The sequence below is a fragment of the Anabrus simplex genome, chromosome 13, assembly GCF_040414725.1.
Source record: "Anabrus simplex isolate iqAnaSimp1 chromosome 13, ASM4041472v1, whole genome shotgun sequence".
Lineage (NCBI taxonomy): Eukaryota > Metazoa > Arthropoda > Insecta > Orthoptera > Tettigoniidae > Anabrus > Anabrus simplex.
Genome location: NC_090277.1, coordinates 98,212,127 through 98,225,487, shown reverse-complemented (window position 1 = coordinate 98,225,487; position 13,361 = coordinate 98,212,127). Strand labels below are relative to the sequence as shown.

The 13,361-nt window shown below is 39.1% G+C and overlaps 1 protein-coding gene across 1 annotated transcript in view; it reads left to right on the top strand.

The window, feature by feature from the left end:
- Nucleotides 1-13,361, top strand: part of LOC136885007 (ATP-dependent helicase brm) — a 235,026-nt gene that overhangs the window by 100,571 nt on the left and 121,094 nt on the right. The window lies entirely within an intron of this gene.

The window sequence follows — 13,361 nt, the reverse complement described above, 5'->3', positions numbered from 1 at the left end:
GTGTTATGACAACTGTCTTGACTTGATCGAATATGCTGTGAAATTTTTGTTGTGTTGTATTTACTATGCATTACCAAACTCATGGTGTTCAAAGCTGTTGTCTGTTCCAAGCTACTGTATGGCTGTGAAACTTGTACACTCTACCACCGTGATATCAAAACACTTGAGTACTTTTAACAATAAAAAATGAGATGCATCTTGAATATAAGTGGGGGGACTATGTGACCAATATGGCAGTTCTCGACAAAGCGCAGCTAAATAGCATTGAGGCAACAATCATCGCTCATCAACTGAGATGGTTAGGTCATGTCCACCGCATGAGTGATACCAGGCTTCCCCTCCAAATTCTTCATGGTGAACTTTGCTCCGGCAGTAGATCTCATGGAACCCCTCTTAAGCGTTTTAAGGACCAGCTGAAACACATCATGAAGACAACTAGTATAAATATACAGACATGGGAAGAATGTGCTGTCGACCGTTCACTGTCGCAGTCGCAGAACGCTACTTCCACCGCTGTCAGCTTGTTCGAAAGAGAACGCCGCAAACATCAAGCGACAAGCAAGAAAGCTCTGTCAGTCACAACCCTCCCTCCTGTGTCTATTCATTGTGATTTGTGTGGGCGTATGTTTTATGCAAGGATTGGTCTGTTTAGTCATCACAATCACATCTATAAACTGCGTTGATCTGCTCACCTTATGCAGGAACAAATCATGTATACTCGGATCGAGTTACAGCCGACTATACTCTGCATTACTTTTTGTATCTTGACAGATTTATGAATAAGATTGTACGAGGACAAGCTAATAATAATAATAATAATAATAATAATAATAATAATAATAATAATAATAATAATAATAATTTTAATGGACACATTTAAAGGATGAATCAAAGAGAGTTTGGCTAACAAAGTACTCATTCTACAAGAAAGTGGAAAAAACAGCCTAGGTGGCTTATACAAGTTCACAAAGACCTAGCAGAATTGGGTGTCAAGGAGGAAGAGATACAGGGCTGAACAACATTTAGGAAAAAGGTTGCAAGAGTGAGGGATGCATCTAGAAGGCCACTGGCCATTTCATGAAACATCTCGGTGGAAGAAAGAGAAAGTAGAAGCCAAAGACTTAAGGATCTTTGGCGAGAGTGCAGAGAGAAGGGCATCAGTCTGCGTGACAGAAGGGCAGGTAGGTTGTGTAAACATGGCCCACAGAGGGCCGTATCGATAAATGAAGAATAATAATAATTATTTATTTTATTTAGCGTATGGCTAACATATCACATTACATATAAATACAGTAGTAATACATAATATGTACACTATTTACAGGTTCAAGTTATGTACATAGTCAACACACAAAGGTGAGAGAAGTCTCTAGGGTTTCCCTGGTAGGCGATGAGAGGACACTGCTCCACAATGTGCTGAACTGTTTCCTTCACAGCACCACAACTGCACGCTGCTGAATTAAGTATTCCCCATTTATGGAGGGAGTAGGCACATCTGCCATGGCCATTGCAAATCCTATTGATGGTTGTCCAGTTCTGTGGAAGATCGAAACCCTCGGGTTTGTCAGCCATGGTAGATTGTAATATTCTGATGGAGCACTGGATATCTGTACTGGCTTCCAGGCCTGAAGCAGATTAAAGTTAGCTTCTGCTAGGTTTCTGGCTGTTCAACAAGTGGATGTCTAGATTTTAGCCTGTTGATAAGAGCATCATTCATGTCACCATGGATTGGCAACTGACTGTTGTTAGTTATTTTCTTATAATCTTGTAGGAGAGCATTTTCCTGATGGAGGTGAGGTGGTGGAATATGGGATAGAACAGGTAGCCAGAAAGTGAGAGTAGATCTAATTGTCCCTAATATAATATGCATAGTGTGATTCAACTGAGTGTCAGTTAATTTGGTGTGACTGCTGTTCAGCCATATCGATGAGCAGTATTCTGCAGCAGAGTACACAAGACCAAGAGCTGAAGACTGTAGGGTAGATGCTAATGATCCGCAGCTTGTTCCACACAGCTTCTGTAAGATGTTGTTCCTTGATTGTAACTTAGCAGCCGTTTTCTGAAGATGTTTCTTGAAGGACAGAGTTCTGCCAGGAGTAATCCGTAGATATTGTGGATGTCTGTTGTGGGTGAGACAAGTGTTCTCAAACTGAACCTTCAGTTTACGATTGGCCGTTTTGTTGCTAATGTGAAAGCATGTAACTTCAGTTTTACTTGAGAAATATGGTACAGAAGACAAGGAGGGATAGAGTGCAAAGTGAAGACATAATGTGCAAAATATAAATGACAAACTGGAACAGAACAGATTGAGGTGGTTTTTACATGTTAGGTGGATGAAGGAAGAAAGACTGCCAAGACAAACACTGGAAAGACAGATGACGGAGATCAAGATTATGATGGATAGACTCTGTGAAGAACAGCATAGGACAACGGAATCTGGACTCGAACACAGTGTTGGATGAGGAATGGTGGAGAGACAGGATGAAGTGGAGGGGAACCATATTTGCCCCCACCTGATGTCAGCTGGAAAGGAGGAATTGATGTTGATGATTAATATTAGTAATAATCATAATAATGCAATTGACAAATAGGATTTTCACCTACTTTCTTGAAAAGAAGACCAAGGGAGCTTCGTTCACTGAGGTGAACAAGATTTACAAGCAGTGGGAATTACAGACAACGATATCTGGGAACGTGCCCCCCTTGAACAGAAACTAACAAGACACCGATGTTTTCAAGAAAAACCTAATCTTGCAACAGGCAAGAGTGGACTGAAGAAAGGAAGCAACGGCATCAAGAACTAATGCAAAAGTACTGGGAGGATGTTAAAGCTCGATGCAGCAAGGAACAGTTGAAATGACGTGGTCCTTAGATGGCCGAATCGACGAAGAATTAATGACTAAAAGTATTTTCAACCTTGCACTTTCATTAAAAACCAAGAACGACTGTCTTAGTGAAACTGAAACAGACCTGCAGGAAATAAACATTGCCAAAAGAATCATATGGGATAGATGTAATTCTGAAAGTTAATCAATTATCACAAATTTGCAGATGCAGGAAAAAACTTGCTGAGAGGATGAAGAGATTTTGGGACAAGAAGAAAGCAAAAACGTCAGCAAAATTAGTTCAGCCACACTCATTAATCGGGCATAATGAACTAAAAGATTGAAAATAAATAAAATAATAATCTTGTGTGGCCTCCACAGATACCTGGTGCAGATCTTTTGAGTTGAAGTCGTATAGGTGACCTGTGCATCTGTGAGGATGGGGTCCTGCCTAAGATGAAATCTAATGCTCAAGGCGACACAAACCCCCAGCACCCAAGCCAACGGAATTAACTACAGAAAGTTGAAATCTCCGACCCGGCCGGGAATCTAACCTGGGACCCCTTGGACCAAAGTCCAGCTTGCTGATCATTTAGCCATCTAGCCAGATGGCGAGTCAGATGAAAACAGTGAATATATTTTTAAATTTATTTCATTGAGATGAGGCCAGCCCCGTGGTATTAGGGTAGCATGCCTGTCTCTCACCCGGAGGCCCCATGTTTGATTAACGGCCAGGTCAGAGATGTTTACCTGGACCTGAGGGCTGGCTTGAGATCCACTCAGCCTATGTGATTACAGTTGAGGAGCTATCTGACTGTGAGATGGCAGCCCCAGTCTAGAAAGCCAAGAATAACTGCAGAGAGGATTCGTTGTGCCGACCACATGGCACTTTGCAGTCTGCAGGCCTTTGGGGTTGTTGCACCATGGGATTTGGTTTGGTTTTGGTTTCATTGAGCAGAAGTGGTACACATCTGTACCATTTTTTTTGCGTAGTCTCCCTTATGTTCATTGCAGGTCCTCCAGTGCTTAAAAAGTGCAGGAATTCCTTTAGAAAAAGAATTCTTTGGTTGCCTGTGCAGCCACTTATGTACCATGTTCATCCTTCATCTTCATCTGAATGGAACATCTTTTCTCTCATTGGCCCAAACGTGTGGTAATCGCTAACGTGCAAGGTCTGGTGAATATGATGGATGTGGAATACACTCCAAATGCAAGTCATGGATGATTGCAATTGTTGCATAGGTCGAGCATTGTCATGTTGCTGCTGTAACAATTCCCTGTCACCATACTGAATCATCATTTGTCGATGAATTTCAATAGGTTCCACACCTTCACTACTCGTACTCCAAATAACAGACTGCTGGTCTTCTTTTATGCATGTCTGAACTGGGGCAACCATTGTTGCTCTGGTACTTTGATGGCATTTGCTTGTGTGCGTGGTGCTGCTTCCTATAGGTTATTCATTCAAGCCTTTGTAATAGTACTGCCAAATTATAGATGTGGCATAATATTTTAAATTTTTCTTACATTTTTAAGATTTTCATTTGACTCTCCCTCGTATTCAGAATATTGGCAACCTGCACAGAAGGTGCTTACATTAGCAGTGTGTCCAGTCCAGACAAGGAACATAATAGTATCTTTCTGGGTATTCTTCCTTCTCGTATGTCCATTTAACTAGAATCTCACTATTTTTTAGTCCTATCCTGTATAAAGGTTCTTCTTTCTTCAGTTCTCTGATTTATTCCTTTTTTCCCCTCTATCCTATTTGTCAGTCCAATCCTATTTTTCAGTAACTTCATTTCACAAACCTGCATTTTGTGAAAAGAGAAAAGCTTATTTTTTTTAACACTATTGACGATTAAAATACATTGTACAAATTATTTATTCAGGTAGTAATTTCTTATGTAAGTTTTTAACCATTGTACATGCTATTCTCATTGCCAAGTCTTCATAAATGATAGCAGGAAGGGAGAGGGTGAAACCCAGTGCCGACGCATAGTCTACTCCTGTAGAAATATCTGCTCAAGGCTTTATCTCCCCATTCAATGGACGAATTGCCAATAACAGTGTGATGCTGTAATTATATAATAATAATAATAATAATAATAATAATAATACAAAATACAATAATACAATAATACAATACAATACAATAATACAATAAAGACAATGCAGAAATTCTGGCTAAACATTTCAACAAGCTTTTAAATTGTGAGGAACCTACAGAACTCCTTCATTTGGACACCAACACCCCGATAAAAACATCACCAGAAAACATCAATCCCCCCACAATAAAGGAAGTCTACCAAGCTCTGAATAAATTAAAAAACTACAAAGCGCCAGGAGAAGATCAGACCTTTGCAGAAATCTGGAAATATGCAGGAACCTCAGCAAAAGTTGCCCTCCATCAACAACTTGTCTCTATCTGGATTAAAGAAGAACTACCAGAACACTGGACAACAGCCCTCATTCATCCTCTGCACAAAAAAGGGGACAAAACCGACCCTAATAACTACAGGGGAATCTCTCTCCTAGACATAACATACAAAATATTTTCAATAATCATCCTTAATAGGATAAGTTTACAACTTGAGAAAGAACTAGGAGAATATCAAGGAGGTTTCAGACCCTGGAGGAGCTGTCCTGATCAGATCATGAGTCTTAAGTTGATAATGGACTATAACAGGAGAAGAAACAGAGATATAGTGATAACATTTATATATTTCAAGAAAGCTTATGATTGCATCCATAGAGAATCTCTTTTTAAAATTTTGGACTACACCCCAAATTAATAAACATGATAAAATTGACTCTCACCAATACCAAGTCAAAAGTGAAGTTTAGGGGGGAAACATCAGAGACATTTGAAATTAAAACTGGACTACGGCAGGGAGATGGGCTCTCACCACTATTATTTAACTGTGCTCTAGAAATGGTAATGAGGGAATGGTTTAGAAAATGTTCCCCCAAAATAAAGATTGGCCGAAAAATCAAAACAAATTGCCTGGGTTTTGCTGACGATTTAGCATTACTAGCAGTGGACATAAAAGAAGCAAAAACCCAGATATCAGAACTTCAAAACATTGCAAATAAAATTGGCCTCAAAATATCATTTGAAAAAACAGAAATTATGCCCCAAAAACCAACACAGCTAAAAGAAGTCACCATAAATGGTAATAAAATCAAAATAGTAACTCAGTTTAAATATCTTGGAGCAGTAATAACACATAACTTAAATGAAAAAATCTCAATCCAAGTAAGAACAAATAGATTAGCTAAAGCACAAAAATTAACATGGGATATCTACAAAAAGAAATGTCTATCAATAAATACAAAAATAAAACACTACAACACAGTTATAAAACCGGAAGCTACATATGCAGCAGAAACACTCTTTTACCTGAATAAACAATCAAAGACTGACAGACTTCAGAAAATTGAAAGGAGGATTGGAAGAACCTGTATCAACAAAAAATATCAGAAAGATGGACAGTGGCGGTTAATACCTAACAAAGTCGTGTACAAAGAGCTAGAACCCATTACAGATACTATGCGTAAGAGGAGACTGGGATTCTTTGGACATATCATGAGGATGCAGGACTCGAGACTTCTGAAACAACTAGTACAACACAATCTCGTCACAAAAAATACCACAACAGGATGTAAATGGATCAGAGAAGTAAGAGAGGATCTGAAGGAAATAGGCCTTACAACAGAAGACACCAAAAATAAGATAAAATTGAATACAAAACTCAAGAATACAAACCTCCGCTTTACCCTTACACAAAACAAACCAACAACACGCACATTTTCAACTGAGGAAAGGGCACGAAGATCGGAGCGTCTGAAGAAGTACTGGGAGGACCGCAAAGCCCGAACAATCCCTTCAAAGAGACCTGAACGACGGACTGACTAAAGTGATCCTATGTGGTCATAAAAGAAGAAGAAGAAGAATACAAAAATGAAAAGTAATGTTCCTGTGGTTCGGATTCCATGTGAAACTGGAGGTCCTGTGTCTGTGATCACAGCATCAACAGTCATTTAAAACTTCAAACTTGCTTGATTATAACAACATAAAATGCTCATTGAGTGATGATTTATGCGTGCCACTGAAAGTGCTGAAGACATATCTCCTGGACCCCCCTTGAAACAAGATTCTCAATACGTGTCTGCTTGCACCTTGAGTAAGGCCACGACTGCTCTATTTCCTGCCCTCTCCATTCAACTAGCGCTGAAAATCTTCAAGCGTTAGTGATACCGTAAACTGATGAGAAGTAAAAGGGAGAAGCCTGTATGATTAAGAATTGACATAAGTTTTGACTGACTGATAAAACAATTGGTGATTAACCTGCTGTTTGTTTCTTGTTTTATGACAGCTTATAATACTGTAAAGCAGCTGAGGGCAAGGGCTGGTTATACATCGGAAGGCTCAATGCTGACACAACGAATGAGGACCTCGAGGAATACCTAAAAGAAAGCGGAATAAGTGACATCGACTGTCAACTAGTGAGCTCCAGACCTTGTATTCGAGCATTCAAAATTGGCGTGCCCCTGAAAGACCTCGAGAAGATATATAACAGCAAGTTCTGGCCGGAAAATGTAATCTGTCGTACTTTTCGTGCCCCTTGGAGATTTAGGGGAAGAGACGAACATAACCGTCAAATGCCTGTCGTGGAATATTGAGGGTCTAGTAAATGCCATGAATATGATGCCTAAAGACATACTCGTAGATTACGACATAGTTATTTTAGTGGAGACGTTTTTGACAAAGGAGTGGTGTCCAAATAACGTGTATGCAGCGCATGTTCTTGCTATACAAGGAGAGAAAGGCAGACCGAAAGGCGGCATAACATGCTTGGTGAGTCCGAGACTAGCCCCGATCAGGACAATATATAATACTGACAATGTATTGGCAGTGAGAACAAACTCATGTGTAATTATAGGAGCATACTTCCAACCAGAATGCAAAGAGGAAGAAATAATAGACGACATAGGCACAATGCTAGCTAAAATTCACAGTAGTGAAACAGTTATACTAGCAGGAGACTTGAACTGTCGGGTGGACCGAGTTAACAAGAAAACAGACAGTATACTCAGTTTTATACAAGGGAAAGGGCTGTCCCTTGTAAATGATCTTCACCGCATGACGTATATATGCAGCAATGGGAGCAGCACAATAGACCTTGTTTTTACAAACATGAAAACGTGCACAATAACAGGCGGCAGAGTAAGGGATGATGTGGTCATCAGAAAACATTTACCAGTAGAAATCACACTCTGTGCAGAACGAATGTCACCGAAGAAGACCGAAGCCAGAAATCCATACTCCAGGAAACTAAATCAAGAGATTCTTAAAAAGGCACGCGAAGACATAAATCCCACAGATGGGCGAGATCTGAATCAGATACTGGATTATCTTGAGAGCATTATCAAAATAGCTGCCGAACGACCATAAGTTAACCCCAGACGTGCAAAGCCATGGTTTAATAAGCTATGCTACAAAGCCCGTAAGGAAGCGCTCCAAGCGCTGCACATATTCAGAAAATCCCAGTCTCAGTCTGATCTACAGGAATATACAAAGAAAAATAGAGAATACAAAAACATATTGAGAGCTACAAGGAAAGATTTTCTGCTGGATGAAGAAAAGAAGCTAATAGAAGAAGCCAAGGCACATCCATATAAAGCCCTGAAAGCAAAACAACCTCAATTCCCCAGGGACCCATGGAGATCTGGGAAGCGCATTTCAAAGATGTGCTACAGAAGGAAGAAACACGACCGGCACCAGTTGAAGATCACAAGAGCAATGTAAACGTAGAACTGTTTACTGCAAAGGAAGTCGAAACAGCATTAAAAAAGCTGAAGAAGAAAAAAGCATGCGGCCCTGACCAGATTTTCAACGAACACATAACAGAGAGCACAAATGTACTGACAGAAGACTGGACACACTTGCTTAATAACTGCCTACTAGAGTGCAATGTGCCAGACAAGTGGAGAAGCTCATTACTAAAGGTGTTATACAAGGGAAAAGGAGACATAGGTGACCCTAACTCATATAGGGGCATTGCTTTAGAATGTGCAGGCTTTAAAATACTGACAAGATTATTGACGGAAAGACTATCAGACTTAGTGGACAGAAGATTACCTGAGGAACAACTTGGTTTCCGGAAGGGTCGTTCAACAATCGACGGCATAAAATGCCTACAAAATGATATCGAGAGATCATTGAGACTGAAAGGTGGCAAATTACATGCCATATTTATTGACTATTGCAAGGCCTTCGACCTGGTGAGCAGAAAGCTTATAATAGAGAAGCTAGAATCCCTAATTGGACCTCAAAACTACATATCAATGCTTATAAGGAGTATTCTTGCGAACAACGTGGTCCAGATCGACGACAACAGATCCGTATCCAGCGTGTTAGAACAAACGAACGGTATATTGCAGGGCGACCCACTAAGCCCCCTACTGTTCAACATAGCTGTCTTGGATGTAGTACAAGTAGTTAGCATGAACAATGTCGCGATCTACATGTATGCGAACGACATGGTTCTAACTTCGGAATCGATTGAGCAGTTACAAGTAGCCTTCGACAAATTACTGAAATGGTCTAAAGAGAATGGGCTAAGGATGAATAAAGTGAAAACGGTCATGATGACCTTCAGAAAGGGAGGAAGACTAGCTGCAAACCAAGTTATTACATTAGAAGGGTCAAACCTGCAAATAGTGAACAATTTCAAGTATCTGGGTCTGACATTCCAAACCCATGGCGATGTCTTCTCCATACATATAAAGGAGAAGGTAGCGTCTGCAGTGGCTGCAATGAGCGAAGTGAAGAATATCAGTAAACTTTCGCTCAAAACGACTATGGACCTATTTAAGCTGAAAGTGACACCCGTCTTGACGTATGCTCTGGAATGTATATGGGACCACCTGAAGAAGAAAGACCTGAAACTATTGGAAAGTGTCAAAGCAAGGTATCTGAAAAAGGCTATGAATCTTTCAAAATTCACCCCTTCCCGCCTGGTGTATGTTCTGGCTCAGCAGGAATACTACATAGAAGAACTTCGCATGCAGTTGCATCTGCCATCTACTGAGGCCTATCAACAATTATTACATGAGCTGCAAGAGAAACGGAAGGAAATATGGGGCGATTTCTATGCGACCGAAGCAATGATGTCAACTGACTGGATGGACTCGAACTACGAGCTTCGACATATAGTTACCCGTCTTGCAGTACATGGGTTTCACCATAGAGTGTGCAGCATGAAGAAGTTCCACGTCCCGGATATACAGTGTCTGTGTGAACTATGCGGTCGGCCATGTGACAGATATCACGTACTGTGGTGTAATCGACGCGGCTTCTCTCTAAGAAAGTTCTGTGAAAATTAACTACTCCATGCACATTGTGCGAAATTCTATACTACTACTATAATACTGTTATGTACAGAAATGTTTCCTCATCAACCTTCTTGTGAGCTAGGACAAGGAAGAAGAAACCATAGTGCAGCTAATATTTTTTCTTGAGAGGCTATTGGATAACGTTCGTAATCTACTGCCAGTGGTGGTTAAGCAGAACTGTTTGCTGGGCTGTCAAATGCAGCATATTCCTCAAAGTTTATTAATGGACATGTATCACCAGATGATTAGAGCCAATCTTTTCCATCTGTATTTTCTTTCCTAACTTATATTATTGCTTTGATAAATATCATCTTGATCATCTTGAATCCTGTATATTATAATATTGTATGTTTAAAATCCTAACATGTAAGATGTATTGTAGAATGTTATAACACTGTATTCTTGTTTCTTCTCATCTATCCAATTTTTTAACAGCTTTATTTAGATACTTTTATTTTGCTACTTATATTCCTTCTTTCATTCTGTTTCCATTCCCTTAATTTCTTAAAGTAATTAGCTGTTTAGTCAGTCTGTTTTTGTTTTGATTGAGAGTAAAATTTTCAATAATACAGTATGTACAGTCTCTGTTCTAGAACAATATTAATATGCGCAGTGTTGTTCTTAAGAGTGTGGTGGCATTATTTTCTGAACATTATGAAAATAGGCTGAAACCTCAATCTTCGATCCCTTGGAAGGCCAAACTGTTAAGAACTGCCAAAACATATCTCACTGTATCTGCCATAATATTAAAAGATAGAAATTCACAAGTGTTATTATGTGAAGTCAGTTATTGCAATAAATTACTGTTCATTGAATTTTGACTTCTTGTTTGTTCTGAAACACTTCTCTAAATTGTGTAAGTTTTTTTTTCATGGTCTTGTTGAAGCATGCCATTACACTCTTACTCAAGTATTGGTTCCACTGCCTCAAAATTTTTACCATTCATTAGATATATTGATAGCTACAAGATGAGTCTAAAAAGTACAGTGAATGGACCGATATTGCAATGGCAACGTATGGTAACATTGCGTGCATGTGAATAGAGCGACATATCGAGAAGCGCCACGTAGCATTGAACACACGGAGCTGAAGAATTCTTGTGGCCTGTCTAACGTAGTGGCATTTTGTTACAAGTGGTAAAATAAATGGCGACAGAGACGCATGCGATATTGGTGCAAGTGTACAGAACAGAAGCTGCAAACTGAACGGACGTGGTGCATCATCAGGAGTTTTCTGTCTATCCCAAAAGCAGCCGTCATAAATACGGCTTCTGTTCCATACACTTGCACTTGTGTCTCTGTCAACGTTTTTCCAAATTTGGAACAAAACTGCGTTGCTCCATTGCACAGTGTTCGAGCCCCACTGTCGGCAGCCCTGAAGATGGTTTCCCGTGGTTTCCCATTTTCACACCAGGCAAATTCTGGGGCTGTACCTTAATTGAGGCCACGGCCGCTTCCTTCCCATTCCTAAGCCTTTCCTATCCCATCGTCGCCATAAGACATGTCCGTGTCGGTGCGACGTAAAGCAAAAAAAAAAAAAATTGCACAATAACAAGAGTCTTTATACACACTATGTTTGACTGGCCACAACAGACTAACCCACTTCAAATTCATGTGTTCTAACGCTACGTGCTGCTTCTCAAGATGTCTCTGCATTCACTTGCGCATGTACGCAGTGTTACCACAAGTTGCCGTTGCAATATCGGTCCATTCACCATATTTTTAAGACACACTTTGAATACGAAACTCCAGAATTTTACATTTGATTAATAATTACGACTTCACTGTTCAGTTAAAATTAAATTGCAAGAAATATACATTTTTAACAACATATAATGTTTTAGGAATAGCGCAGTATAGAAGCTGCTCCAAAGTTAACAGTATAGTCATAAATGAGTGTGCAAAATTTCAGATATAATAATAATATATAATCTCTAGATAATTGCTATGTGTACATAGCATGGGGGGAGAGTTTGTAGGAAACTACGGTTGAAGTTTGTGTAGCATTCAACCGTATCTCAGAATGAGGCTTCATATATTTCTTAATTTCTGTGAGAGTTCACATTAAAAGGCTCTTCTGGCCAGTGATATTCAGGAAACAAAACAACAAATAAAATCTTTACAGAAAATAGCTCAGAATATTGGTTTGAAAATTTCATTTGAAAAAACAGAAATTATGCTTACTCAACCTCCGCTTGCGAACAAAATTAAGCTGGGAGACCAAGAAATAAAAATTGTAGAAAAATTTAAATATTTAGGTGAAATGATCACATATAACCTGAACGAGAAACCACCATGGCAAAATAGAATAGATAAACTGGTGACAGCACAGCTTGTTACCAAGAATACATATAATAAAAGTGTCCCTCAATAGCAACAAAATTGTAACACTACAAAAGTCACCCAGCCACAAATTACATATGCATGTGAAACATTATTCAAAACAGCAAACAGAGTTGCAATAGATAGAGTAAAGTTAGAGAGGAGAATATTGAGAACCTGTTTAAATAAAAATTATCAAGTAAACGGAGTCTGGGGACTAGCTTCCAATGAAACAGTTTAAGAAAGAGAACCTGGAACTAGAGCAATGAAAAAGAAATGAATATCATTCTTAGGGCATCTAATACAATCACCAGAAAATAGAATCAGTAGAAAAATTATGCTAGAGTAAAAATAATACTAGATGGATCACAGAACTTAAAGAAGACATTAGAGAGTTGCATATTACAATAGAAGATTTAAAATACGAAACAAATACACTCAAGATATTGAAAAACAAACACACTAGACTACAGATGAAAATCAACAAACAGAAAATAGAGAATAGGAAGAGTGATTCCAGAAACAGAGAGAAAATTACATTCAGAAAGGATGAAATAGTATTGGACTGACAAAAAGAATAAAAGCCTCCATAAACTTGACTAAGTAGTCCTATCTAGGCTAAAAAATTAAAATATACAGAGATGCCAACTACTACAGATTTTCCATAGTTTCTATGATTTTCTCACTTAATATTATGGCAATACGTAAGCGGTGCTGATTATTACGGATGTCATGAAATAGAAACGTTCTTTTATAAATTCATTTCAGCTGCGAACATTAAAGTTTTTTTCTTCATAAACAGGAGATTCACTGTTAG